The sequence below is a fragment of the Danio rerio genome, chromosome 1 (genome assembly GCF_052040795.2).
Source record: "Danio rerio strain M-AB ecotype USA chromosome 1, GRCz13ab, whole genome shotgun sequence".
NCBI classification, from domain to species: domain Eukaryota; kingdom Metazoa; phylum Chordata; class Actinopteri; order Cypriniformes; family Danionidae; genus Danio; species Danio rerio.
In genome coordinates, this window is record NC_141021.1 from 7,423,599 (window position 1) to 7,448,048 (window position 24,450).

Sequence of the window (24,450 nt, forward strand, 5' to 3'; positions counted from 1 at the left end):
ATTGCAAATTTATTAAAAATAAAAAAGCTCAAAAATCACATGTATATAAGTATTTACAGCCTTTGCTCAATACTTTGTACCTCAATACCTTTGGCAGCCTCAAGTGTTTTTAAATATGATGCCACAAGCTATTTATATACCACAGCCATTTTCAGATCTCTCCAGAGATGTTCAATAGGATTTAGGTCTGGGCTCTGGCTGGGCCACTCAATGACATTCACTGAGTTGTTGTGAAGCCACTCCATTGAAATTTTGGCGGTGTGCTTTGGATCATTGTGGAAGATGAACTATTGCCCCAGTCTGAGGTCAAGAGCACTCTGAAGCAGGTTTTCATTCAGGATGTCTCTGTACATTGCTGCATTCATCTTTCCCTCTATCCTGACTAGTCTTCTAGTTCCTGCTGCTGGAAAACATCCCCATAGCATAATGCTGCCACCACCATGCTTCACTGTAGGGATGGTAAAAGCCTGGTGATGAGCAGTGCCTGGTTCTCTCCAAACGTAAGGTCTGGCATTCACTCTAAAGAGTTCAGCTTTAGTCTCATCAGAGCAGAGAATTTCGTTTGCTATGGTCTGAGAGTCCTTCAGATGCATTTTGGCAGATTCCAGGTGGGGAGTACTTTCCATCTGGCCACTCTACCATACAGGCCTGATTGGTGGATTGCTGCACAGATGGTTGTCCTTCTGTAAGGTTCTCCTCTCTCCACAGAAAAAAAGCTGGAGCTCGGACAGAGTGACCATCGGGTTATTGATCACCTCCCTGACTTAGGCCCTTGTCCCCCGATCACTCAGCTTAGATGGCCGCCAGCTCTAGGAAGAGTCCTGGTGGTTCCAAACATCTTCCACTTATGGATATTGGAGGCCACTGTCAGAGCAGCAGAAATAAATGAATTTATTCCATTTCTTAATAAAACTAACATAAAAAATGTGGAAAAAGTGAAGCGCTATGAGTACTTTCCGGATCCACCGTGTATGTGTGCATATATATATATATATATATATATATATATATATATATATATATATATATATATATATATATATATATATATACACACACACACATATATATATATATATATATATATATATATATATATATATATATATATATATATATATATATATATATATATAATTTTACCAGATGACTTAAACTGATATTTGGAAAGAAGTTAATAAATTGGATTGATTGGGATAATTCTGTAGAAAAGTTAATTAAGCACAAAATGCAATAAAAAATATAGATAAAGACAAAAGAACAAAGACAAAAAGTGCGATTTAATAGTGTTTTTTGGGTTTCAGGGCAGTCAAAACGGATTCAGGTACAGAATGTGAATAATCAATTGCAAAATAACACTGCAAAATTATTTTTATCAAATGTCAAATGCCTGAATACTCTGAACTCTGTCAGGCATTGAAAACATGTTCAACTGAAAAACTTCCACTCCATTTGGTTAAACATGAGACTATATACAACTCTCATGTGTTCTGAACAGTTTCTCCTGGTCAAATATAAGCATAATTCAAAATTGCATTTCCTGCGATGTGACTAATGCAGATGAGCACATTGTGATATCCATACTCAAACGACATACAGTATTGTGCAGCCCTAATATATATATATATATATATATATATATATATATATATATATATATATATATATATATATATATATATTCTTTAAAGTACTTTTTTCACATAAAGATGATTTTGAATGCACACATTAGCAGTCAATGTTTTTTCTATTTTTAGGATTTTTTCCTTCACACCATGTAGAACACAAGAGTTTAACCCTAATAACCATATTTTCATGTTCACAATATTGAATGCACTTTTGAGCTATTGTTTGTGTGCAAATTCACAAATTTTGCCGCACCTTTTTCTTTTTTCCTGATTTTTTTCCAAGGCAAAGGCATTACCGTTCAAAAGTTTTAGGGTCAGTATAATGAGTATAAATATTTTTAAATGCTCTCCGAGAATGCATTCAAACAATCAAAACATATAGGAATTGCTTATTTAATTTTCCAAAACTTTTATAATTCAAATAAATTCGGTTCTTTTGAACTTGTTTTTTTTAATTCGTCAGCGAATTCTGAACAATGTGCCACAGAAATATTAATGTAATGATGATAATTCAGATTTACTATCAAAGGAATAAATACAATTTTAAAACTACTTACTAACACTTCACAATTTTACAGTTTTTACTGCATTTTTAGTCAAACAAATGCAGCCATGGTGATCATAAAAAAGTGAAAATCTACAAAAACATAAATCTTCTGAATAATACACTACCTGACAAAAGTCTTGTTGTCGATCCCAGTTGAAAGAGCAACAAATAATTACTTGACTTCTAGTTGATCATTTGGAAAAGTGGCAGAAGGTTGATTTTTCCATTGAATCATCTGTTGAACATCCCAATCATTCAAATACTGCAGAAGATCTACTGGAACCCTCATAAACCCAAGATTTTCATAGAAATCAGTCAAGTTTAGTAAAGGAAAAATCATGGTTTGGGATTACATGCAGTGCGAGGGATCTGCAGAGTGGATGGCAACATCAAAAGCCTGAGGTATCAAGACATTTGTGCTGCCCATTACATTACAAACCACAGGAGAGGGCAAATTCTTCAGCAGGATAGCGCTCATTCTCATACTTCAACATACATCAAAGCTCCTGAAAGCAAAAAAGGTTAAGGTAATCCTGGATTGGCAAGCCCAGTCACCAGACATGAACATTATTAAGCATGTCTGGGGTAAGATGAAGGAGGAGGCATTGAAGATGAATCCAAAGAATCTTGATGAACTCTGGGAGTCCTGCAAGAACGCTTTCTGTGCCACTTCAGATGACTTAAGATTGCAGAGATGTATGGATGCAGTCCTTCAAGCTCATGGGAGTCAGACACAATATTCATTCTCTTTCCACTGCAGCATGACTTTATATTCTATACTGGACATAATTTCTATTTAGTGACAAGACTTTTGTCTAAGCAAAGTCTGACCTTACTGTTCATATTAAATAATTAAAAATCAAGACATGATCATATTTTATTTTGGTCAAATAAGCGCCATCTAGAGGCCTTTGCCTTGCATATACACCACTTCTGACTTCAAATGATCAACTAGAAGTCAAGTTATTATTTGTTGTTCCTAAAACGAAGAAGCGACAAGGCTTTTGTCAGGTAGTGTACACTGTATTGCATTGTAAAAAGCTCATCAAGCAGACACGGATTGCCAGAAATATTAAAATGACGAACAAATGGAAGTTTGGAAAGAGTCGACGCGTGGTCTTGACTGAATTAGTTTCCCTTTTTTAACTGACCATTTACAAGAGGGGACTCGGAAGTGAATGAAGGAGCCTTATTTGTATCTGTCTTTGTAAGATGTACACAATATATCGTCAAGCTATTTGTAGAAATCGACAATGAAAAAGCTCAAACGGCGTATTTGGGATTTATTTTTAAAGAACTTGATTTTTCATTTGTCCTCATGTCTGTCAAGGGTCTGAGTGACACTGAATGAACATAAGATTTTATGATTCAATATATATATATATTTTTCAATTATTAATCATATTAAAGGGAAATATCTTTTAAACTGGAACTGTGTATATAAAAAAACAATGTATATATCCAATAGGATGCATCATTCTTTCGCACACAAAGGTTTTTCAGATCTGTTTAGTGTTTGGATGCAGGTTGACATTCCTTTAAAGGTTCAATTGATTATTGTACCGTCGTCTTCTAACCAGTCATGATGTGAAAACTTGATTTTTTTGACATCCGGGTCAAACATGTTTATGCTGTGGTTGTATTTTAGTCTAGGTGTGGAAAAAAGAGAATTTCCCCTCACATCACGGCTGGTTAGGACGGTGTTTTTGCTCTGCACGATTGTCGATACCCACAAACATACACTTCTGATCCAGACTGCAGAGATTTGTGTTTTCAGATATTTACAGAGAGGTTATCTTTGTGTAATAGTGATTGTGTTTTGCTCATGCTGTTACTGCTTTATGATCTATAAAAAAAGCACTTAGAGCGTTTAACTACAACATGTTGTTGAATGTCATTGTGTTTACTCTCACTCGTGTTTACTAAACCTCCTGGTGTCTCCTAATATGCAAGCATAGGCTGATTTGTCATATTTCAAATCTGTGATATTGAAATTAGCCAAATTAACTTATTTAATTTCTTTCTAAATAGTTTTGAAAGTCTCTTATGTTCACCAAAACTACAAAATAAAAAGCTGAATAATACATCAGTATTCACAGCCTTTGCTCAATACTTTGTTGATGCACCTTTGGCAGCAATTACAGCCTCAAGTCTTCTTGAATATGATGCCACAAGCTTGTCTCGCCCTGTCTTTGGGAATTTTTGCCCTCTTTGCAGTACCTTTCAAGCTCTTTCAGGTTGGATGGGAAGTGACGGTGTACAGCCATTTTCAGATCTCGCCAGAGATGTTCAATAGGATTTAGGTCTGGGCTCTGGCTGGGCCACTCAAGGACATTGACCGAGTTGTTGTGAAGCCACTCCATTGTGCTCATTGTCCTGCTGGAAGATGAACCATCGCCCCAGTCTGAGGTCAAGAGCACTCTGAGGCCCCGTTTACACTAATGCGTTTTAGTTTGAAAACGCATAAGTTTTGCTACGGTTACGCCATCCGTCCACACTACGCCGGAGTTCTCGAGCGCCGAAAACGGAGCGTTTCGAAAACGCTGGAGAGGCCGTTTTCATTCTGAAACGCTGCTGCTCCGTCTCAGTGTGGATGGGGAAAGACGGAGACATCTGAAAACGGAGGCGGGGCTGCAGACATTCGCCTCTCTGATTGGGGCTTTTCCTCAATATTAAGTAGCCTAACCATAGTTCAGTCCTGAATCTTCTTAGATCCAGCGGGAGATGCTTGATGAGAAGTCCGACTAGCAGAGCTCTCATCTGGGTAGATGGGCTCCAGCGATTGCCAAAGTGTGTGTGTGTGGTCACGTGATGTGCGTTTTCAACATTTTGGTGTGGACGGAGAGCAGTTCAGAAACGCTGGGTAAAACGCGAGTGTGGACGCGGATCGTTTTCATTCTAAAACGCCGTTTTAAAACTAAAACGCACTAGTGTCAACGGGGCCTGAAGCAGGTTTTCATTCAGGATGTCTCTGTACATTGCTGCATTCATCTTTCCCTCTATCCTGACTAGTCTTCCAGTTCCTGCTGCTGAAAAACATCCCCACAGCATGATGCTGCTACCACCATGCTTTACTGTAGGGATGGTATTAGCCTGTTGATGAGCAGTGCCTGGTTTTCTCCAAACGTAACGTCTGGCATTCACTCTAAAGAGTTCAATTTTAGTCTCATCAGAGCAGAGAATTTAGTTTCTTATGGTCTGAGAGTCCTTTAGATGCATTTTGATAGATTCCAGGTGGGCAGTGGCTTCCCTCTGGCCACTCTACCATACAGGCCTGATTGGTGGATTGCTGCACAGGTGGTTGTGCTTCTGTAAGGTTTTCCTCTCTCCACAAGAGAATGCTGGAGCTTAGACAGAGTGGCCATTAGGTTATTGATCACCTCCCTGACTTAGGCCCTTCTCCCCCGATCACTCAGCTTAGATCACCGCCAGCTCTAGGAAGAGTCCTGGTGGTTCCAAACATCTTCCACTTATGGATGTTGGAGGCCGCTGTGCTCATTGGAACTTTCAGAGCAGCAGAAATGTTTCTGTAACCTTCCCCAGCCTTGTGCCTCGAGACAATCCTGTCTCTGAGGTCTACAGACAGTTCTTTTGTCTTCATGCTTGGTTTGTGCTTTGACACGCACTATCAACAGGTGTATGCCTTTTCAAATCATGTCCAATCAACTGAATTGACCACAGGTGAACTCTAGTTAAGCTGCTGAAACATTTCAAGAATGATCAGTGGAAACAGAATGTACCTGAGCTCAATTTAGAACTTCACAGCAAAGGCTGTGAATACTGATGTACATGTGATTTTTAGGTTTTTTATTTTTAACAAATTTGCGACAATTTCAAAAACTCTGTTTTCACAGTGTCATTATGGGGTATTGTGTGTGGAATCTTGAGGAAATAAATGAATTTAATCCATTTTGCAATAAGGCTGTAACATAAAAAATGTGGAAAAAGTGAAGCGCTATGAGTACTTTCCGGACGCACTGCATATCATCAAATGAGACTTTTGGTGTATATATATTTTTTTGATTCAATGACATTTTAGTGGGTGCCATAACAAATTTAAATATATTTATTTATTTATTTATTTTACCCAACACAGCTGGTAAAGGTTCCGAAACAATTGAGGAAATGGTAAGTCAGTCAGTTTTTTATTTTGGGGTGAACTATTCCTTTAAGAGTACCCCGCTTTTTAAGTGAGTCAGTTTTTATTTTGGGGGTGAACTATTCCTTTAAGAGTACCCCGCTTTTTAAGTGAGTCAGTTTTTATTTTGGGGTGAACTATTCCTTTAAGTGTATCCCGCTTTTTAAGTGAGTCAGTTTTTATTTTGGGGTGAACTATTCCTTTAAGTGTATCCCGCTTTTTAAGTGAGTCAGTTTTTATTTTGGGGTGAACTATTCCTTTAAGAGTACCCGCTTTTTTCCTTTATCTAATAATGCTCGCTGTTGAGTGCTGACTTTAAGGCCCTTAAAAAGTTTTGACGTGCCCTAATATTTGTGCTTTTCCAGTTACTTGCAGTCCTGGACTGGTGAGCATATGAGATTTATTTCAAAACGTACAAAATGCTATCTTCCAATATTTTGAGCGGTAGCGTGTTTTAGTGTGAAATATTTGCTGAGTGTGCTGTGAGAGATGAAGCCAGCATGTGAGTAAGGCTGTGTTAAACTGGCACCAGGAACCGAGACAGATGGTCACTGCTTATGGTCAGAGGTGACTGTAATCTCCATAAGTAGACACAGGCGATAAATCTCGGAGAACCGAAACATTACTGAGGTCGCCGTGTTAACAGAAAGTGTAGCGTCAGTTCTCTTCCCGGACACTGTTAAGGAAGGTGCAGTTTTGCGTCAGAGCCTATATTTTACAGTCTATGGTCAGAGCCAGATATTTTTCTCCCAATATGGTATTTATATTTGCTTTAAAGCCACCGAATTTCATTAAGAATAATATTTGTTTTGAATCCCTATGTAACCATGACATCCTATTGAGATAAGTCATGTCATAAGTCATAAGATAATGCTTTAGTGAATTAAATTTACGAATGTATTTAAATTAAATCAGATTTATCAATAAAATGTATACATTTTTAGCGTTTTGAGCGATATTTAGTGACTATTACAATTATGCATCTAATTTTTCTTTTTTTTAGGCTACAGCTGAATGATATTTTTCCCAGCATTGATCATTGTAAAAGCGCTATACAAATAAAGCTGAATTGAATTGAATTGGCGTGATTGCAAGCTAATATTGAAGAAAGCTATTTCTTATTATTATTCTTACTACCCCCGCAATTGCCTGATTTTTATATTCATTTTAAAACCTTTTGAACGCAAATTAGAATGTGTTGGTATTTATTTTCAATCCCAGATAATCCTAGATGCCTTCTATTTAAAGAGCCCATATTATGGGTTTTTGAAAATTCCCCTCCATGTAGTGTGTAACACAGCTCTAAGTGAAGTGAAGTATCCAGCTAAGGCTTAAATCTGTTAGTGTACAGTGTTCAAAACTGTTGATTCATCTATAAAAGAGTCGAATCATAGTGCTTCAAACGAGTCGCCTTGATACCGACTCATTAGGTGTTTCGCCATGACGTACGAACGAAACAAAGTTTTTCACGTGCACGCGCAAACCCGGGAGATTTCAAACCTGAGGCCCCGCCCTCTTATGGCGAGTGGATCGTGCCACTTCTCAGCCTCACATGGAGAAGGAGAAGGAGCAGTCGACCCTTACGTCGCCGCCTCAACGTGTCGAATTTTGAATAGGAGTGAATGGGAGGGCAGACGTCAAGGTAGCGGCGACGACACGGCGACGTCATATAAAAACCATTTTAGGCGGCGACGTAGCGGCGACGCACGTAAGAAAATTGCAAAAAAAATTGACGTGTATGGTACGTCTTAACTAAGTACGCCGCCTCACACGACGTCTCCTAAGCACGACGTCTCCTAAGTACGCCGCCTCACACGACGTCTCCTAAGTACGCCGCCTCACATGACGTCTTCTAAGCACGCCGCCTCACACGACGTCTCCTAAGCACGCCGCCTCACATCGCGTGTCCAAATAAAGCATTACTTTACCTATTAAAGCATTACATAATGCCTGAAAAACAATATTTATGTTCATTTAATAGTTTATTAATCCAAAAAGTTGTGATTGATCATAAAAATACCCAACTTCTCTTCAATGGCTGGTTTTTAAACAATGCAATACATAATTTAGTGTTAAAAAAATTAAATCATTTTCAAAGTATGAAATTATAAGGCATATTATAGATGTGTTTTTAAGTTATACAGCATTTGTAGCTTAAACTGCTTATAATATAAATAATATAATATAAATAGAAATATAAATATCTATTAATGTAAAGTTAATGCTTACATGAAAAACTATACTATTTGCTTATGTTTAATAACTGATTAGTGTGTATTATTATTATAAAGTGTTAACAAATTAGTAGCCTATTAAATTGCAGGCCTATTTTATAATACTTGATAATGTAGAAAAATAACAGGACATGGTCAGGTTTAGGCTTATGGTTTAGAGCATTGAAAAGAAGGTACATTTCTTGTTCTTAACACTTGAACCACTTGAGATTTCTGTATACATAAAACCGCCAGCCAGGTATATTATACACACAAATTCTGTTTTGAAATGGTGTGAGGTAATATTATAATGCATCGTTGTTAATCATAGGTCTATATTAAGATGTAGGCTAATTTCAATATAAACAAAAATCAACGATTTATCATTGCATTCACGCGGGCAGCTTCACCTTATATGTTATTCTATTGTTTAGTCTTATAATTTATGGTTTCTTCTGATATGACAGCTACAGTTCTGACTGACTCTCTGCAGGGATTCAGATACAAATTCATAAAATTAAAGTACAGTGATTTTACAGCACATCCTAGACATGTAGACCTACATGTTAATATTGTGAAGGGACGTGTTATCATATAGGATTAGGATTTAATAATTAGGAATACGGCAAGGCAGTGGCGCAGTAGGTAGTGCTGGCGCCTCACAGCAAGAAGGTTGCTGGTTCGAGCCTCGGCTCAGTTGGCATTTCTGTGTGGAGTTTGCATGTTCTCCCTGCGTTCGCGTGGGTTTCCTCCGGGTGCTCCGGTTTCCCCAACAGTCCAAAGACATGCGGTACAGGTGAATTGGGTAGACTAAATTGTCCGCAGTGTGTGTGTGTGTGAATGTTTCCCAGAGATGGGTTGCGGCTGGAAGGGCATCCGCTGGTAAAAGCTTGCTGGATAAGTTGGTGGTTCATTCCGCTGTGGCGACCCCTGGATTAATAAAGGGACTAAGCCGACAAGAAAATGAAAGAATGAATAATTAGGAATACGTTGTAGGCCTAATGTTTGTAATGTTAAATGACTCCAGTACAAAATTATTTGCTGGATTGGTTACAGTATAAATAATAGCCTAATAACTATAGTCTAATACAGTAAGTGGGGTTTATTTTTAAACTAATTTTGAGAGGATCACGTGCTTATGATTGAACACAGTTGGTCACTGCATTAGCCAATTAATGATCCTCCAATCAGACGATTCTTTAGTCTCTATAAATACCCTAAGTTCCTCATCACAGTCATCTTTGTTTTAAAGAATCCCCCCTTCCACCCTTTACTCCTCCTCCTTTCTTAGATGGGTGGCACGGTGGCCCAGTGGTTAGCACTGTTGTCTCACAGCAAGAACGTCTCTAATCTTCACTAAGCCAGCCGACATTACTGTGTGGGCAACCCCAATTTGTTCATTAGCTATTACAGCAGGGGAGTTCTCAAGATCTACCTGAGCTCAAACTCCCCTCTCGCCATGCAACGGGAGGGAGCCCCGGGCTCGAGTATCTTATGAGCTCAGGGCTCTCTCCCAGGACAGCATACCAAACACGCTTGTAATCAATCATCAGCTAAGTGTGAACTCTTGAATAATGATTAAATTGTGGTGTACATGACGCGTTTGGCAGAGAGATTTATGTGACCAAATGTAATGAAACTATTTTTACAAATCATAGCAATCCGATCCTAGAAAATGCATGGCCCAACAAGCTCTTAGAGAAGCTTTATTCGTTAATTTGACTAAAACATAGACAAGTAGCCTAAAATGATTCAGATGACTAAATATTCATTCATTCATTTTCTTTTCAGCTTAGTCCCTTTATTAATCAGGGGTCGCCACAGCGGAATGAACCTCCAACTTATCCAGCATATGCTTTACGCAGCAAATGCCCTTCCAGCCGCAAACACTGTGAAACACTCATACACACTCGTTCACACACACACACTACGGCCAGTGTAGTTGATCAGTTCCCCTATAGCGCATGTGTTTGGACTGTGGGGGAAACCGGAGCACCCGGAGGAAACCCACCCAACATGGGGAGAACATGCAAACTCCACACAGAAACACCAACTGACCCAGCTGGGGCTCAAACCGCAGCAACCTTCTTGCTGTGAGGTGATTGGGCTACCCACTGCACCATCGTGCTGCCCTATGACTAAATATGACAGTAATGTTATTTATTAGGTTAAACTAAATCAAATTTTGTGGTCAAAATATAATACTTACTATGCTGAAAACGCAGATTAAGTTAACAATTAAGTGAATGTGAATATTTAATGTGATTATTAATAATAAAAAATAACTAAAGTATAATACAGTATTTATTACAGCTTATCATTTATGCATTATGCACGGGGTATTTTTTCTGGTGTAAAATGCTGTTAGCTTTTTTTATCATGACGTTTTCTAAAACATTTTTCCCAGTGTAAGTTAAAATCAAAATCTGTTCTGCATTTAGGCTGTTTAATTAAAATAAACACCTTGTTTTTACAGAGTGACATCTTTATTTTATAAATACATGTATTTATATTTATTGTTTATTTATTTTTTACAGTGAATCTGAGGCACAAATAACGTGTGACTTTAGTAGGCTACAAAAACACTAAGCACATTTTAAAGATAAAAGGTTTGTATATAAAACTGCTAATTACATTTCAAATCCACTATTAAATATAAAAAAAGTTATTATCTAAATCGTTTATGTAGTGATCATGTTTATTTATGTAAATGCTACTTGACTTTGATGAGCGCGCAGGTATCATTCAAACACTGGAGCGGGAGTTGCTATGGGAAACGAGGCAACGATGCTTTGACAACACAACTTCTCTCACGCTGCTGTTTTCAGGTAAGTTTAGTGCCTAAAAGTGCCTTAGTGCCTGGTAATTGATGTATATTCTGTTGAATATTTATGTTATATAAATGGTTAGTCTTCAGGAAAAAGTGCGTTAGCATCTTAGCACTGGTAATGTTAACTTTGGGCTAGCATTGCATTAACTTAACATTACTGATCTTTTGTTAAACTTGTTTATTAGAGTTTTTGCTTTTAATTCTTCTTTATGTGTAGATGACAGGTTTTGTCAATGTTTTATTTAAAATACTCTAATTTATTTAGTCTAAAATATGCATTGTACTATCAAGGAGCGTGAATCAAAAGTTCAAAGATGTTTTGATGTTTCATGGTAACGTTAAGCAAATATTGGCTAAAAGTGCTCTGTGGTTTCAGGAGTGACAGAATAACACCCTGCTACAAAAAAGAGGATACAAGATTTCTACATTTCTGAAGTGAGCTGATCACAGAGATGCAGGAAACACAGGTAACTGTAAGCAGAGGATTAATTAATATGAATTTCAATTGCATATCAATATACACATTACATGTCTACATCATTCATGCTTAAGTATCAAGGTGATAATATACAGTGTCTTGTAGTACATGAGCTGGCTAATACAGACTAGTAAATGTTAAGTTGTGGAACTCTGACAGATTAGTTCACTAAATCCTACACTTGAGACCGGCCGCATATAAACTGCATATGCGGCCGGTAACAGACATTGTATATCATCACCTTGACACTTAAGCTTTCTATAAAAGTATTTTGTGTAACTGAACTGAGTTTAACTAAAGCTACACCAGCTATCCCACTGTATGTATATATATATATATATATATATATATATATATATATATATATATATGTGAAAATATAATGTATATAATTAAGTTAATAGTTTCATATGGTCCTTCAGAAAAAAAATATTCCAATGTACCGATCTCCTGCTCAAGCTGGAAATTTTAAATATAAAACATTTAAAGAAACTAAATATTTTTCAGTATTCTTGATGTATAAAAAAGGTAATTTTTCAAAAGTGTAGTATTTATTTGAAACAAAAAAAATCGGCTCTTTGATGATTGATGACAATCAGACATGTTGCACAAAAAGAATGTGCATTCGATTATCGTTTTATCTGAGTATTCTCACTGAGCGTCGTCCAACCATATTCCAACGTGTCGTTTTAAGTTTTCAAATAAGTCTGAAAGACTTGATTAGCTGCATCAGGTGCATTTAATTAGAAAGTTGAATCTATAATGCATCTCCAGTAAATAGATATCCAGATGCATTAAATATCATGTAACCCTTAACGCATTATTAAGCAACAGAATATCTTTTTTATTTGTTGCATGTATACAGGCTATACATTTTCAGAATGTCATCTGCTCACAAACGTCTGTCCTTTATGTTAGCTCACTTGAATTGATTTGACAGTAACCCCCATCTGCTAGATTAAATAGTTTTTAGTCATTTTACTGCATTATTAAAGAAAGTAATGTTAAAATCACTACAAGGATTTAAGTGAATTGCACATTTTTCCAATTAAAAAAAATAAAAATCATAATTATTTCTTGATAAAGCCTCCTCTACAACTTGCATATAATAGTTGTTTGCTGAAAAACATTTTTGTAGCAAAAATAAAATTATACTATATTAAATGTGGTGTACAGTATATTAAGTTGTCGAAACCTCACTAAATTTGCATATAATGTGGTATTTGAAGATCGGATATCTGTTTAGATACACAATTACAGTAACACAATGATACTAAAAGCTAAAAAACGTTTATTATGATTTCACAGAGAATTTAACTTTCATAACACATACTTGCACTCCAGTTATAGGTCATGAAACAGTTTTTTGTCTGAGGTAATATGAACTGCTGCAATACTAATTTTTCTCCTTTTGGTTTCTTGTTTTATTTTAGGGTTGCTACTCCAAGGTTTAGATTTGACTACTGCAGTCCTGGTGTGGGTCCAGCCTCACTTGTGAAGACTAAAGATGATGACAACATTTAAGAACACCTTTAGATGATGGCCACACACTGTATTCCACCTGTATATCCATTTTCATGTGTAAGCATCATTCCACAAGATACAACAAAATTTAACAACAGGTTATTTAATTTAATGACAAAATCTGTTTTTTTTTTGTGTTGTGCATCAGTTTTCTTTAAAAATGAACTGGGTATCTCTGAGAAAGTATTGTCATTTTATTTTATTCACATGTTATTAGTACAGAGGAGATATTACAAATTGTTGAATACCAATTATAAGATTTGTTTTTAACAGAGCATAAGACTACAGACTTTAATAAGATTTTATCAGAAAATTATTTTTTAATTTGCATGATTTCATTTACTCCTGTAAATATTGTTTGCCAGGTATTTTTAGTGTTTATGCACTCTTTTATGCACTCTTTTATTTATTATAACTCTATTGTAATTTATTTTAAGAAAGTCTGAACACATGAACACATGTAACACATGACTGGTGTTATCTTATATGTTAAAATTATAATTTTGGAAAACATGCGTTTTCTTTAACATTATTTAAGAAAGTAGCCTACCAGCATTGTAAAATGTGCTTGCACAATTTGTGTTTTTACTATAGTAAAACTGTATCCACCATGAGTGTTTTGAAGTACTTGTAAATATTACTATGGTTTTAATGTAAATGCTGTAATGGATTTTGTATTTAAAATCTTTATTGCAACTAATTAATTGCAACTTTATTGCAACTAGTTAACTCAGCCATGGTTATTGTGAAACTGGTTGACTTTGTTTTAAATGTGGTAAAGCATGGTTGTGAAAATACTAATAAATCTTGAACTGTTATTGAGAGTGGCGCATCATTTTTGTTATAAATCAGCAGCTGGTGGAAAGCTGGTGGTCCATAAGTATATGTATGAGCAAAACGAAGGTGAACCGCGCCCCCGCGGAGTGGCCGGTATTTCCGGTTTCGTCGTCCCCCACACCGGACAGCATTTCTGATCTTATTTGGCGACACATGGCAAGCATTGTTATCACACGTTTGATGGGGCGACGTTACTGTGAGACGTAAAAGAGGCGACGTTAGTGTCAGACGTCTTTGAGGCGGCGTGCTTATCACACGTTTGTTGAGGCGACGTCAGTGTAAGATGTGTGTATGAGGCGACGTGCTTATCACACGTTTGTTGAGGCGACGTAACCTTCTCAGACGTAAAAGTACACGACTGTCTCCTTCGTTCGGTTATCTATGGAAGGCCGTTGGGGCCAAAACGTCTGCAACAAACGTGTTAACGCGTTATTGCGTGTTAACACGTAATTTACGCGTTAACACGTAATTTACGCGTTAACACGTTGGTACGTGTTAACACGTCATTTACGTGTTAACACGCAATTTACGTGTTAACACGTTTTTTTTAAACTAGTCTCATTTTTAAAGTGCTATCATTTATTCATTCTCCAAACTGCTTTTTAAAAAATGTATAATGTCATGTATTGTATTATGAAAGGCCAGACATCTTCTGTAATGTTATGTTTGATGGTATAATAATGTATAATAATAATAATGTTTGTTATTCAGCTGCTGAGATTACTTTGAAAAATGTGTCCAGAGAAATCAGAATGAGATTTATTTGACAAGGGTGTGCAAACACACAAGAAATGTTTTTTTTTCTTCTCAGGAGCACAGATACATAAATACAAATCAACACAAGAAAACAGAATGACATAAGTGGATAAAGTAAATACAACATTTTGGTAACAAAATCATAAACAGTAAGGGTTGTGTATATTTATGACTATAAAAACAGGCAGCAACTGATCTAATAATGAAGATCTATAGAGATAAAGATGTGTAGAAAGGTCAGGCAGGTGCACAGAAATAATCCTCTCTGCTGTGCTGACAGTCCGCTGCAGTCTTATGTCTGATTTGGTGGCCGATCCAAACCAGACATTAATTGAATTTTTGTCAGAGGAAATGGCTGCAAATTCTACATTCTCATACTGTATATAACATGTCATAAATTACTAAGCACAAATTATTAAATGCAGAGTAACCTATCTTGCTGAGGTTTATGTCTGCAAATAATTTACATATTGTATGACTAACATTTTATAGCAATCCTGTTTTCTTTATAATATATATTTATGCATGTAATATATATTTGTTTGCAGAACTTTGCACTAGATATTTTTGTCTCTGTACTGGAAGCTCCAATCACCAAGACAAAACACTCCTTTGTGCAAACGATTGAGGTAAAAAAAAAAAAAAGCCAAAATTATGATTTACTAAATCAAAAGTACAAGATAAAGTCAAAATAATGATTTAATAACTCAAATTTATGACTGAATAATTCTGTAAAAATTACATTACAACAGGCGGTAGAAAAAAAAACAATCTAAATGTGTAACAATTCTCTAAATATTTTGTATAATAAAACCTGATATAGTTAAAATGTTTTACATAATTGAACATTCATGTACATATTTGTAATTATAATGGACACACACACACACACACCTTCACCTTTGAACTTGTGGGGGAAACCAGAGCACCCAGAGGAAACACAAGCCAACACAGGGAGCAGGAATGGGCAAAAATACACTGAACCACATTTTAAAATAAAATCCCAAATCCATCAATTTTACATGTATCAATATAAACTACAAAATACAGCAGCCACAAATGTATCAAAGTAAAATTCTATATATCTTTAATTTTAAAATACACAAAATACTTTTACAAGCGAGCAGGAAATTTCGTCACGAAATAGGCATATTTGGTCACCGTTCACCGTTACACTGACTACATTAAGTAAACAATGTTTGACAGCAACAGGGCTTGAGCAAGTTTAAATCAGCTTATCGGTCAACGCATTTACCTCTACATGAGGCATTTATAAACTTGTGTTTCTCTTTCATTTAAAAAAAAAAATTTACAAAATACATACAGAAAGTCCTGTCTTGAAAATGATCTCTTTAAAAAAAACACATGTATTGCAGATAATGAGTTAGACTAGATCTCATCATTGTGTTTTCATCCATTGAGTGGCCAGTAAAATTGACATCATCACTTAACAGTCTTATATTTTAAAAGGGTGTTATATAAAGAGGTTATTAAAATTGTTTACTTTAAGTCTAGTTTTGTTTAAAAGGTGTAACAAAGAATTTATTTGTGAAATAATATGGAATTAGAACTTAAATCTCAAAGTACACAAAATACTATATAGCAATGGAAACGCAATAATGGTACAATAAAGGTTATTTGGCTTTAAGGCTTGATCCAACTACAAAAACACTAGTGACCAATATCACAACCACAAGTGAACAATAAAATTATAAGAAATATAAAATTAATTAATTAATTAATTAATTAATTGCTGCTACTGCTACTGCTACTGCTACTACTCCTATTCCTATTCCTATTCCTATTCCTATTCCTATTCCTATTCCTATTCCTATTCCTATTCCTATTCCTATTCCTATTCCGAGCTAGGGAGAAGTGTTCCTCAGCTCTCTAGCTTCAGAGGGCTGTATTTAAAGCCAAAACACTCTGATTCAGGCAGATTCATAATGATTAGCAGCTGGGAGCTAATTAACCTGAGAGCTGGTGAGAGACCAGGGTGGAAAAGCAGGGTGGAACACAACACAATATGCAGGGCCTACACATAAACTTGTGTTTTAGCGGTAACTAATGCAAAACATAAAACATGACATCTGTAAAAACATGACATCTGTAAAAATGGACTTATCTGTTTTTGCGAAGTCTGGAGTCTAGAGTTTTTGACCAGGCTGGAGTATTATTAAATATGTGTCTCATATACTGTATTGTGCCACTTTGCTATCTTTAGACTGACATCTTTCCTCTTCATTAACTATATAAGTGCACCTGCAGATCAAAATTCTGACATTTAAAAGAACCAATGAAGTATAGGTGTCACCACTGTAGGACTTATTTTTATGTGGTGTGTCTAATTGTCTTGGCATCTACATCAGCAATCCATCCATTTGTGCAGTTTACTCATTTTCTGAAGATTTTTTCAGTTCTTCTTTAACTTAAAGTCTTCGTTTACCCATTTGGTGAACTCCAGTACACCGTCTTTAGGTGTTTTTTTTTCCATTATATTATATTTTTTCATGGTATTGTGCAGTATACCATTTTCAATGATTGTTGCCTTGCTCTCAAATATACCCCTGTCATTTGTCTGTTATTTTCTTTATATGAGCATAATTTCCATCAATACTTCAAGCATAGATGACCTTCTTAAAACATTTTCTGTTCTGATCTCAAGTCTGGGCAAACAACTGAGAAAACATCAATCAGAGGCTGCATTTTATGTCATTATGTAGACTTTCAAAGTATTTTACAGTATTTAAAAAATACAAAAGACACTAAAGTATTTTGATACAAAATATAAAACCATTTTCATAAAGCATGCAAACTTTACACAGAAACACCAACTGACCCAGCCGAGGTTCAAACCAGTAATCTTCCTGCTGTGAGGCGACAGTACTACCCACTGCGCCACCGTGTTGCCCATTTTTTCAAAATATATATATAATATATATAATTTAAATATGAACTTGTATTTCATATACTTTGCAGATATTCACATTTTATATGGCTTGATAGCAAATCATATTTACAGTTATTTGAATACATCATGCACAAAGTATTTATATTTCCATTATTCTGTGTGATATATGTGTACTATAAGATGTGGCCATGTGTATTATTGGTGTTTTTAGGCCTCTAAATACTTTAATGTATCACCACACTGGAGTGAAAATCCTTTTAATAGCGTTCTAGTCATGCTGCTTGCTTTAATATAAGAACCAACTAAATGTGACACTGCATAATTAAAAAAAAAAAAAAAAAAGAATTAAAGAAATATGTCTTTATAAGAGTTATCATTATCTGAAAATGAATATATATATATATATATATATATATATATATAATTAAATGATATATTTATAAATTTATTTATATGATATTTATTTGTAATTATATACTGTTTTATATTATATAATTGATTTGGTAATACTTTACAATAACAGTACTTTAATAATGATGTATTAATATGCAAACTAAACATTAGTTTATTATAAATTCATAATTCATGATGGCGACGTGGTGGCACAGTAGTGCTGTTGAATCACAGCAAGAAGGTCGCTGGTTTGAGCCTCGGCTGGGTCAGTTGGTGTTTCTGTGTGGAGTTCTGTGTGCATGTTCTCCCCGGGTTGGTGTGGGTTTTCCTCCGGGTGCTTTGGTTTCCCCCACAGTCCAAACACATGCGATACAGTTAAATTAGGCTAAATTGTTCGTAGTGTATGAGTGTCAATGAGTGTGAATGGATGTTTCCCAGAGATGGATTGCAGCTGGAAGGGCATCTGCTGCATAGAACATATGCTAGATAAGTTGGCGGTTCATTCTACTGTGGCGAACACAGATTAATAAAGGGAGTTAGCCGAATAGAAAACGAATGAATGATTTTATGATAAGCTAATTCATGCAGTAATCATGAACTAACGTAAACTACAACATGAGTCACATGAGTTCATGTGTGAATAACAGCTACCTTAATTACTTGTTAGTACATGCTGTTGATTAATGTATTAATTCACATTGAAGTTTAAGCTAAAAGTAATTAACGTGAACTCATAAGTTGTTAATGTATAATTATGTCATGACTTGGAGGGGCACATTACTGTTAACTCATCCTTAACTACTCATGAATTCCTGTTCATGTTTATGCTGCCAGAACACTTTTCTATTGTTTTTCAGTGTAACATACTAGATGGACGTGCATAAGGAGTTCATGAGTAGTTAAGAATGGATTAATGATGATGTGACCCTCCAAGTAAAGTCACAATATAATTACACATTAAGATATCATGAGTTCATGATGGTTAAATTAGGCATAAACATGTAAGTTACTAACAATTAAGGTAGCCGTTATTCACACATGAACTCGTGACTCATGCTGTAGTTAAAGTTAATTCATGATTGGCATGCATTAACTCATCATTAGTTCATAATAATGTAATGTTTAGTTAACATATTAATACATCATTATTCATGTAAAGTGTTACCCATGATGAACAAGACATTAAGCAGCAGCAAAACTCTGTTGCTTTGTATTTTGCTGCTTTCGGTTTGTATTTCTTAACGCACTTCCGCGTTCGTTACTCTCTCGTCATGATCTTGGATGATGAAGTAAGGTCACCGTAAGCTCAGCGTAGTGCTTCGGTCACTGCATCATGAATAATTCAAGTAAAACGTAGCTGTGGTGTCACGATGATTGTGTCTGTCGTAGCAGCTTGTAATCCTTCTCGTGAATATTAATGTGGTGATGCGCTCAATCGTTTCGTTACACAATGGCTACGTTGAGCCTACGTCATCTGCTCCACTTCCTTTAAAAGGAGCTCAACATATTTGGCAGCAAGGAATAAACTTATAAACCGTCCTTTTTAATACGAGCTCTGTTAAACCGTCATGAAATGCCCGCTATCCATACTGTTCTCTCATCATAACTTTTTAGCTCTGAAAAAACGATTTCTTGTCAAAATAAAAGTCCCCCATAAACAATAGAAATAAAATGATCCTTCAGCATAAAGAAATGTAAGATAACGCTTATTTACGTCTGTTACAGTGTTAATTAATACGTTAGTTAACAAATTAGTGCTTACAAGAACCATTAATGAACAAATGTAACATTATAATGCTGGAGTTCAGACTATAATAAGGTTTATAATTACACTAACAAATGCTTTGTTAATGGTAAATCATATTAATAAATGGTTAACAAACATGAAAAACATGTAAGTTGAAGCTGGGAATTCCACATACTCTAAAACCTGCATGTTATTCATGCTTGTTCACTAAAAAGACATCTATTTCAGACAGATTCCTCTGGCATCCACAGTTCCTCCTGATGGATGTGGTTCTTATTCTTCTTTTTCATTTGGTGGTTTACTCTGGATACCGTGGGTCTTGATCATCTCAAACAAACACGTTCTGTCTTGGTCATAGATGCGCCAGCGAGACGCACATAGTTCATAAACAAACCTTTTATAAAATACATAATTTATCCAGGCCTTTTATATATTTATATTTTATATAAAAACTATAAATATACATTTTATTGAAATTTTAAGAACATTATATGCAAAAAAAAAAAATCTATAGGGTAGGTTACAGGCTAAATAAATGCACCTCGTCAGCTGAACATCACTCTGGTCAACGTACGCCCTTCTGTTTAATGCTTCATAAAGAAAGATGACAGACACAATCTCAATAAACACTTGATGCTTGCTGTCAACTAGGCTAGGTAATTAAGGGCATTTGTTATAACATTTATAGGATCTGTTGTTGTCAAATAAGTTTCCTTATAATATTTTTGTTGAAAATCTGTTGTAACCCATGTTTCTGGCTGTTTACAAACCAGTCTCTCCAACGTGGGTATCATAATTAAACGCGGGTTACCAGGGTGATAATTCATTTCTTTGTCTTTAATCTGGAGCATCAACATAACATTCACAAACAGCATTACTACAGCATTGCATCTGCCAAGCTTTTCTCCACTTCCTTTTTTTCCCTCTCTCCTACTTTCCGGTGCACCTCCCTTAAAGGAGCCAGAGTACATCATTAAGTTTCACAACTAACAGCTATTAAACTTTGCACCAGACATTTTTTAAAGTAAATAAAAAATCTTTCTAAGTAGATTCAATACCATTTTTACATTTAAGTATTATTTATTCATTAATTTTCTTGTCAGCTTAGTCCCTTTATTAATCCGGGGTCGCCACAGCAGAATGAACCGCCAACTTATCCAGCAAGTTTTTATGGGAAACATCTTTGGGAAACATCCATACACACATTCACATACACACTCATACACTACGGACAATTTAGCCTACCCAATTCACCTGTACCGCATGTGTTTGGAGTGTGGGGGAAACCAGAGCACCCGGAGGAAACCCACGCGAAGGCAGGGAGAACATGCAAACTCCACACAGAAACACCAACTGAGCCGAGGTTCGAACCAGCAACCTTGCTGTGAGGCGACAGCACTACCTACTGTGCCACTGCCTCGCCCAGTATTAATTAACAAATTATCAATTAAAATAATGAGTAAAATGTAAGGTTACACTGTAGTGTGCCTCATCACCAGTAAAATAACCAGCCTTTGTATTTAATGTATATATTTTCTTCCAATTTATCGCATCCAAACTAAATTGTGGCCAGTTTTACTTATTATACTGTGCTTTGACTGGCTATGTAGTTCAAAAGCAAAATTGTTAGCTATAGTATTGAAAAAATATAATTCACAATGCAAAACCCCGGCCCTTGCAGTTATCTCTCTCTGAAAAAAAAATCTTATAGCCTATAGCCTACTTGTTTCAGTTTAGGCTATGGGACTAAATTTTTTTTATACTTACACTATTTTATAAAAAACTATCATTTAATCTTATTATAAATTAGCTTATATATATTTATTTATTTGTTAAAAGTGACACGATTCTCCCCAGCTGTTCTTTTTAGGCTTACAGGACCTTGTCACAACAATGAACAGAATAACAACAACCTGCTAATAATAATAATAATAATAAAATATTATTATTATTATTATTATGGTAATATTTGATTACCTGCCACTATAAGCAAAACCTTAAAATAGGTGTCATTATGTCCCAGTTTGCATATCTCTTACTGGCTGTTATAAAATTAAGTAAATGCACGAGATGAGCCGCAATTCTGTTTCCCTCTAACATACAAACTTTTATTTTATATATGAAAGACAATTGCAGCACACCTTGAGTGCATGCATATGTTTTTTTTTTTTTATATATATATAACTGCCAGAAACCATTTTGAGGTTGTGCCTATAGGCAGTTGGTCAAATAATAACAATAAGGCTATTAATAAAGCCAGTTATTCTGTTCATGGCTGTGACAACATCCTGAAAGCCTAAAAAGAAAAGCTGGTGGGAATTGTGTTGGTTTGAACAAATTAATAAATTAATAAGCTAATTTATAATATGCTTAAACCATCTTTTTTTTATTTTTTATTAGCCACACTTTATTCTGTGTGTGTGGTTGCTATGACCCAGATGTGTAGCCAATGAAACAAAATGCTTAAACATTAAAATGTAAGGTTTAGAAAATTAAAGTATAGAAAATAAAAGTCCCAGGGAGAGACAGTACTGTTACTGCAGACCAGGGTTTCGTTGCATTGTAAATTATATTTTTCCACACTATAGGCTATGCAGTGCAACAACTAACAATTTTTCTTTTGAAATAAATAGCCAGTCAAAGCATGGCACATTCCAGTATTATGATATTAGCTTATAATAATAATTGTCAGGAATCCTTCTGGACAATCAGATTCATTCACTGCACCTGCACAGCCCCAATCACCAGACCAATCACCAATCACCTTCTCCTGTTGCTCATCATCGCTCACACTACATAACCCTGTAAGCCTGGAACAATCACTCAATTATGGTCTGATTTATTTGTTATTACCCAGACTCATTTCTCTGCAGTGTGACAGCATTTACCTGATAATGTAGCCTGCCTGCCTGCTCACCAGTTTGTTATCCTGTCTGTTATCTTGTCTTGTGAATCCTGTACGGTGTTTACCTCCACTGGCATCATCTTGTTTCAGTTACAACCCGAAGTTAAGTTCTGTTTGTTTGTTTTCTTTTTGTTGGTATTGATGATATTTCTTTTCTGAACAACCTCAAAATTGTTTAAAGTATCATTAAATATCCATTCTCTGTTAATCTGCCTTTGTCTTCTCTCTGATCCATAATAATAATAATAATAATAATAATAATAATAGTAGTAGTAGTTTTTATTATAGTTATTCATAATAATATTAGACATTTGTTTGGACGTGCTATTTTCAAGCAGCATTTTTTTTCATTCTGAAGGCTGTTCGCTCTGGCAGTTGGTCAAATATTTGTTAGCTAGCCTATCATTAAAAAGCAGAGTTATTCTGCAATCAGGTTATGTGCTCCATCAGGCACAATCTTAATAGTATCTTGTAGTGTGCTATGCCACAGTTTTCTTTGTCTTGTAGTGTGCACGTTTAAGGTTTGTGTGCACTGTAACCAGATTTCATTATCGGTTGGGATTTTAAAACTCCTGCAGCAAGTTAGGAGAAAATGAAAGCACATTAGAATGAGGAAAAATCAGATGCTTATGACAATCTTTAACATAATGACAAATTAAAAATGTAGCAAACAAATGACAGGGGTTTGTGACCCAATTACAGTGGAGCATTAAAGAAACCCTTATTTCCCACAGAACAAAAGAAATCATCTATTCATGGGCAGGAAAAAAAACATACACTTGTATCTTTCTTGGAAAATATTTCTTTTTAAAACTCATTTGATATAATTTGTATCTTTATTTTAATGAATTTTTTGTTGGTCTGTTATCTACAAAATGAGCAAGAAGAAAGAATAGGATGAAGTGCACAAGTCAGCTATATGCTTGAACACAATCTTTCATATTATGTGCAATATTTACATTTCTAGAGAAGCCCGTTTTAAACTGTTTCGATTATTACTGACATTTATCATTCATTGCGCTGGTCACTTTAAATGAGCCAGGGCAGGCTTTACAAGCTCTTTGCAGCACTGACCTTGTTCCCAGATCACTTCGGAAGAACGAACTTGGTTGGATGAATGATAGAAGAAACTCATTGTGAGAAAGAAGATGCTCTGTGCATGCCTAACCACAATTTTTTTTTTTTTTTTTGAGTCACCGAATTGTGCCAGCCTGTTAAGATGAAAAATTGCTTACAGCACCTTTAATATTTTAAAGAAAGTATTGAAGTTTGCATAAGTAACAATTGATCGACCCATATCATTTATATAAACTATAAGAAATAAGACTTAAGACTCAAGAAGAATTTTTGTTTTATTGGATACTGTGGCATAATACTGTGAAAATGTCCTTGGTTAGTTAAAGATAATGTGGGAAATATTATTTTAAATTCAGTTCATTCATATTGAATTGACCTAAACTGCATGTGTTACCCACTACATTGCAAAGTTACTTGACAAAATTACCATGGACCATTTGAGTTTAAGTTCTTGCATGCAGTTTTC

At 35.4% G+C, this 24,450-nt stretch overlaps 2 long non-coding RNA genes across 3 annotated transcripts; one reads left to right on the forward strand and one right to left on the reverse strand.

Moving 5' to 3' along the window:
• Nucleotides 1-1,799: 1,799 nt before the first annotated feature.
• LOC147846662 (uncharacterized) lies at nucleotides 1,800-7,390 on the reverse strand. Its single transcript, XR_015476152.1, has 3 exons — nucleotides 5,916-7,390; nucleotides 5,119-5,644; nucleotides 1,800-4,596 (listed from the first exon to the last, which is right to left on the reverse strand). It is a non-coding gene; the product is annotated as an uncharacterized LOC147846662 (long non-coding RNA).
• Nucleotides 7,391-9,569: 2,179 nt separating this feature from the next.
• On the forward strand, nucleotides 9,570-14,176 carry LOC147846663 (uncharacterized). 2 transcript variants are annotated; one of them, XR_015476147.1, is made up of 5 exons: nucleotides 9,570-10,934; nucleotides 11,064-11,135; nucleotides 11,265-11,354; nucleotides 11,733-11,823; nucleotides 13,268-14,176. It is a non-coding gene; the product is annotated as an uncharacterized LOC147846663 (long non-coding RNA). The 2 variants fall into 2 exon arrangements; XR_015476146.1 differs by lacking the exons at nucleotides 9,570-10,934; nucleotides 11,064-11,135 and having other exon boundaries at nucleotides 11,239-11,354.
• Nucleotides 14,177-24,450: the final 10,274 nt, after the last annotated feature.